The following is a 6,000-nucleotide window of genomic DNA, read 5'->3' on the forward strand; positions in this document are numbered from 1 at the left end:
AAAAAAATGTATCAGAAGATGAGTGGAAAGTGGCTGAAGAGACTACAGTCTCAGTAGGGACCCAGGGAAGTACTGAGCTGCAAAGCCTAACACCTCTACTGGGGTAGTTATTAACTGAACTGATGCTAAAGATAAAAGAAGATAATTTGGACATTTGGATAAATACTCTGCTGGAGAAGTCTCAGTATGGCTTATGGAGAAAAACCCTGCCCAGCAAATGTAAGTTCTTCAAGGTGCAATACATGGACAAGGTGCACCCATTCATTCTGACTTACCTAAATTTCCAAAGGACTTCAACCAAGTTACTTCCCAAAAAATAAGGGCTCTCTTAAGGAAACCAGGTAGACATAGGTTAAGAGGAAAGATCCCATGTGTAAAGGTTGTTTAAAAATAGAAACAGGGTAAGGATAAGAGTAAGCATTCTCTTCTTGGAGAGAACAGAAGTCACCAATGAAGTTCAGCAGGCATTAGTGTTCAGACTTCAGTGTTTGACCCATTCATGCGAGTTAAGGAAGTCTGTTCATGATTTAAAAAAAAAAAAAGTATTGTGGTAACAAGGCCAGGATGCAAGGAATTCCAGACAATCCTGGGAGACGAGTCAATAACATTGCAGAGGAAAGGTAATACAAATAAACACCAGAAATATAAGAAGATGAACATGGTAAAGACACAACCATGGCTGTATGTAACAGAGAGATTCCAGACTGACCACAATCATGAGCCACACTTTAAGATTCCTATTTCACAGATTCATGAAATTAAATCACTAGCAGCTCAAATAAAAGCAAATCAAACACTACAAATCATTAAGAAATAAAATAAAACATGCTTATGCCACTGTATAGACAGAATCACTAACCATCTCTGCCACACAAGAGCTAAGAGCCACCAAATAAAAGAAAGCATCCAGGAACAAGCAGAAGCAGAACCACAGGCAGTACTCCTGACCAAAGGCTGTGGCGGCTGCAAGGAGATCCCAGGGGGCTGCAGACAGACAAGCATTTGGAACCTAAAACCTCCCAACGTTTTGAAACAAGGTAAAGCTACACCCAAGTCTGGCAAGCCCAAACTGAGAACAGACAGAAGTTCAGAAAGCATCTACAAAGGAGACTTTGAATAAGGTTACCCTGTTCTTATTTTACCTTGGACATCTGCTTACAAGGAGCTGTGGGGAGGGAGGGAAGGTTGCAGAATGCAACAGATCAAAAAGGGAACAGGCTGAAGATGAAGGGTTTAAAAAAACCCAAAAAAACCAAAAAACCCCCAAGGAAACTAAAGTGGGACACTGCACAGAGCACCCCAACAGCACCCACTGCTCCTAAAAGCTCTGAAGACAGCAGCAATTAGTCCTCTGACCCAACTTGTAACAAGGCAAGGAAAGAGAAACAGGCACAGAAGTGCTGGGATCCTGCCCATCAAGCCTGGAGCCCATCAGCCACAGAGCTCAGGCCAGCTTAGACAGGGGCAGGAGGAGGCTGGCAAGATCTCATTCTTTGGTAGGGTGACAGAAAGGAAAACTATAAATCAGAAAACCACCCACAATCTCACAAAGAGACTTCGGAGAAGCCAGAAGAGGAACTGCAGCCTCATGCATTAGATTTACATGTCCCAAGGTCTCAATTTCCCTGTGAAAAGGATGTGAGTCACAGTCAACAGAGCACATCATAAATGCACCCATATTCACCTCTCCTTGACTAAGTTATCCCATTTGATCTCAGCAGGTGACAGGTGAGCCTGAAGTATAAGTCAGCCTGAAACTGCTCCTCATTCCTCCTCATAGAAAGAGATGACTTTCTGTCACAGTGCAAGGAAACAATCCTCCTTTGAGAGGATTTATTAATTACTTAAATAGAAAAACAAAAGTTTTCAGAGGTTCATTTTTTAATCTGAAGACTAATAAGCTCACATAGTTCACATACACTGGCATATAATCTCCTTTTGCATAGTTTTGACTTTAAAAAAAAAGGAATTTCCACACAATTAGATACACCTCTAAGCCACTGTTATTTTGGAAGTGAAAAAAAACTAACTTGCAAAACATTTCAGAAAGTGGCCACTAAGCTCACAACAACCCTTTCTAAGTAGCAATATACATTGTAAAGCTAGAGTTTTATTTTCTGCCAGGTCTGATTGTCAGATTTCAAAAATAAGAAACACTAGCACAGGAAACCTATATCCAGTTAACTCAGTTGTACAGAAAAGCTTTTCCTGAGTCACCAAGCCTCGGCTCCTACTGCCACAGCCAAGCCCACAATATACACTTCCTCAACATATCCTCAAAAGCCAGCTGGGGGCTTGCTCCCACTTCTCAGATTTGAAGGCTGTTCTAGAATCTCATTCCATTTAGGGAAGCAACTGTCTAAATTCCAGCTTAAGTTTATTCATGCCAGTTTATATCCATTTCTTCTTGTGCCAACATTGTTCTTTAGCTTAAATAGCTCCTCTCCCTTTCTACTGTTAATATCCCTGCTGTGTTTGCAGATTGCAATCATATCCCCTCTCAGGCCTCATTTGCTAGGCTAAACAAGCCAGGCTCTCCTTGTCTCCTCTAGAAAAACTGGCATTTCTTTACCCCTGTCCTCTCTCTGCACCTGTCCCAGCAACAGCAGGGGTAAAAGGGGACCCTGCCTGACACTCCCCAGGAGCTCACACCCATCCCACCACCCCTCCTGCCAGTGTCCTGACCTTAAAAACTCCACTGTCACCTTTACTTTTTTTTCAAGGCAGCAGGACAGCAACAGCTTCATCAGGGACAAGCTAATGCACCCAGCACATCTCTTGCTCTACTGTTCCCAGCAGAGGAGCTCTTTGCTCGCAGCAGGAAACAAAGGCAGGACCTCCTCTGCTGCTAGCAATGGATGTGCATATGGTATACTTTGTTTTCAGCATGGATGATTTGTTCAAGTGTGACTGCACATCCTAGGCCAGAGCTTCCAAAGTGCATAGATCTGCTATATGGCAGACACAATCAATTGATTACCTACCAACTAGCAGGATTCATTTTAGGTTTTCACAGCCTCTGCCAAAAAAATCCTTAAGTAGGCTACCTCAAGCACTCAAATTCCTCCCTAACTAGCTCCTGAAGACACCGGTGTCCTAAGTTCAAACCCTGCAGCAGCCTCTCCAGAGTCCTCTCTCTCCTTAGGCATCTCCTAAGGAAGTCATCATCCCTCCCAATGCCCACCAAATATGACCATTTTTGCCATTTTTCCCATCTTAGCTGCAGAACTGAAAAACAAAACAAATAATCCAGGTTTCGAAATCACGCAACCCCTCTCCTAGGAAATGATTCCTACATTGCTGTGATCCTCTGCTTAGATGTCTTCTCACCAGGATGCTGCTTCAGAGCCAAGACTCTTCCTCTTTTTTATAATCAAGTAATGTATTCTTCATAACACACCATAAAACTATGCTTCCTCCCAAAGGGCCCACTCAAACCTTGACCTCCCCTGAGTGGCCAAAAAACAAAAAATACAAGCCAAAAAGGATTCAATCAAATATTCATCGCTGTAAAGGAAGAGCAAAAAATACCCACACTCAGCATGGCTGTTCCAGGAAGCTAATGAGCCAAGATTTTGTCCCAAGGTCAACATAAGAGGATGTCTCTCCCTTTAAGTGCATCAGCACACTTATTTTAAACAAACAGAATTATGTGAGCAGAAAATAGCTTTAAACACGAGACGGATAGCTCATGCAAGCTTTTAGAAGGTACCAGAGCATAAGATGCCAGGAAGATGACATGTCAGATCTAGAACAAACTGGAGAAACACACTGGAGAGCCAGAGGACACAGCCAGTCTGCAGCAGCTCGGCAGCAAAGCAAACCTGGTTCTGGGGCAATACAGCAGATCTGAGGTGAAGCACTGACTTGCTGCAGATCCTGCTATCCTGCACAACTTACTGCAGATGCCGTTATCCTTTATGGCTACCAACAGCATCCCCGGTGCACAAAGCCTACGAGTCCATAACCAGAGCACATTTTTTTTTTCCCTTCTTGGTTTTACTGGTTTTGTGTTTAAAGCACAGAACGCACCTATCCTCCCTAGCAAGCAGGCATCCGGCAAAGAATTACAAACCACTGCAGGCAAGCAAGGCAGAGCAGTGAGGCACAAATACGAACCACTACAATTCCCATTTTGTTTTATCTCTGCGAATTAATTTTACCTCTAGCCGCAAGCAGAGGTAGCTCCGCTGCTGCCACGGGACCCATACGAATCCCTGAGAACTTCAAGTGTGATAAAATGGGGTCTACGTTTTGAGCCGAGTGCTGCATTTGTGCAGACTCCCATTTGCAACCCCTGGTGCAATCCGCAAACCCCGTTTAACCACAGAGCTGAGCTCGCAAAACCCACTCCGATAAATCACACGCAAAAAACCGCCCGCAACCAACCAACCAGACGCTACTTCCACGGACATTCCGGCCACTTTCCACGCGTTTTCACCTCACCCCGCCACCCCCACCCCGCCGCGGCCGTTCCCCCCGAACGCCCGCCCGCCGGAGGACAGCCCACGCTCGCACCGACGCTGGGCCAGCTCCCTGCGGCAGCACCGCGGCACTCCGGAGGAAAGCAGCGGCAGGGGGGCGGAGGGCCTCCCGGCGGCACCGGCAGCCGCAGGCCGCAGCCGGCTCCGTAGGCATCAGGCCGGGATGTGCCAGAGGCGCCCCGGGCAAGGGCAGCGAGACTCCCCCCGGCAGCGGGCCGGCCGAAGCGGCGGCACGGTGGGCGGCCGCGCACCGGGAGTCCCGCCGCGGGGCACGCTGCGTTGCGCTTCCCTCCTTCCCTCCCTCCCGGCCCAGCCACGGAGCGCACCTGCCCGCTGCTCCGCTCTGCGCTGCGCCGCCCGCCCCGGAGGCGCCCGTAGCCCGCTGCGGGATGCGGCCAACCTTCCGGAAACGCTTCCCAGCCCGCTGCGCTTACCCAGGAAACGATTCCGGCCGCCGGTCGCCGCCGCCGCCGCCCCTCCTCCTCCTCCGCTCCCCCCGCCCCGGCCGCCGCCCAGAGCCGCGGCCCGCCGGAGGGTCGGGAGGGGCGGGGCGAGGCGAGGCGCCATGTTATGTGCCCGGGGGCGGGCAGGGCGCCAGGTGCGGGTCCGCGTTCCGCTACCGCCCCGCATTCCGCTACCTCCCCAACCCCCGGGCCACGGCCCTCCCAGGGGGGCGGCGTTGGAGGGCTTGCAGTCAGCATCTCATCGGGAGTTTCCAGAGCAGGTGTCCTTCCATGAAGGAGTAGGGTTTATGCCTAGGGCAGGTGTACCACTAAAAAAACCTGAAAAATCTCTTTTTTCTTTTTTTTTTTTTTTCTCCTTAAGAAGAAAAAAGAGCAGACAGGCTAGCGTTGGGAAATGTAATAGTACCCTGATCAAGGTGAGGCAGTAGGAGTTACGCTCCCCAAAATGCCACCTGCTGTGTCCCCGGACTCCTCCCCAGTGAGCTAGGTAGCCAGGTAGGTTTGGAAGCCTACCTGGAAGGATGGGTTGCCTTGCACTCCAGGTGGATGTCAGCAAACCCCTCTAGTCATGGACTGCAGGAGGGTGTTGGATTCCAAAATAATGCTCCAGGCAGCAGCATTCTGGTGGATCTCAGAAGTTACATCATAAGCACGGATAGAAAGAAACAGGGTATTTTCAAATGCGGAAAACAAATGAGTAAAGGGACGAGCCCTGGAAACCTGGTGCTTGCAGTGCCATAGAGTAAGGTTGAGTGGATCATGAGCATATATTGAGATTAATGCACTGAGAATCACAGCAGCATCCCAAACAGCTAAATAACACACCCATGAGAAGACCCTTCCATTTCAAGCCTTCCAAATATGTGGGAATTTGTCTGGTTTGTCAAGATAGGCTTTTGTGATCACAGGGGAAGAAACTACTTGTTGATGAAGCAAAAAAATCAACGTGGGATGGTAGCTCAGGAGAAAGCATGTAATTGCTAGCCAACTTTTTACTCTACACCTTCTAACAATCTTTAAAAGTCTGTGAACAACGGATGAGAAACAGCAGT

General features: G+C 48.3%; 1 protein-coding gene across 13 annotated transcripts in view; it reads right to left on the reverse strand.

The window, feature by feature from the left end:
* The window catches only part of APBB2 (amyloid beta precursor protein binding family B member 2), a 169,966-nt gene extending 164,997 nt beyond the window's left edge, over nucleotides 1–4,969 (reverse strand). For 6 of the 13 annotated variants that reach the window (XM_030449631.1, XM_030449630.1, XM_030449624.1 and 3 more), the window contains exon 1: nucleotides 4,811–4,885. The gene's annotated coding sequence lies outside the window, so the exon portion shown is untranslated. Of the gene's footprint in view, nucleotides 1–4,810 lie in introns of all 13 variants that reach the window. The other 7 variants (XM_030449628.1, XM_030449622.1, XM_030449632.1 and 4 more) reach the window with 6 other exon arrangements.
* Nucleotides 4,970–6,000: the final 1,031 nt, after the last annotated feature.

The sequence above is a fragment of the Calypte anna genome, chromosome 4A, assembly GCF_003957555.1.
Source record: "Calypte anna isolate BGI_N300 chromosome 4A, bCalAnn1_v1.p, whole genome shotgun sequence".
Taxonomy (NCBI): domain Eukaryota; kingdom Metazoa; phylum Chordata; class Aves; order Apodiformes; family Trochilidae; genus Calypte; species Calypte anna.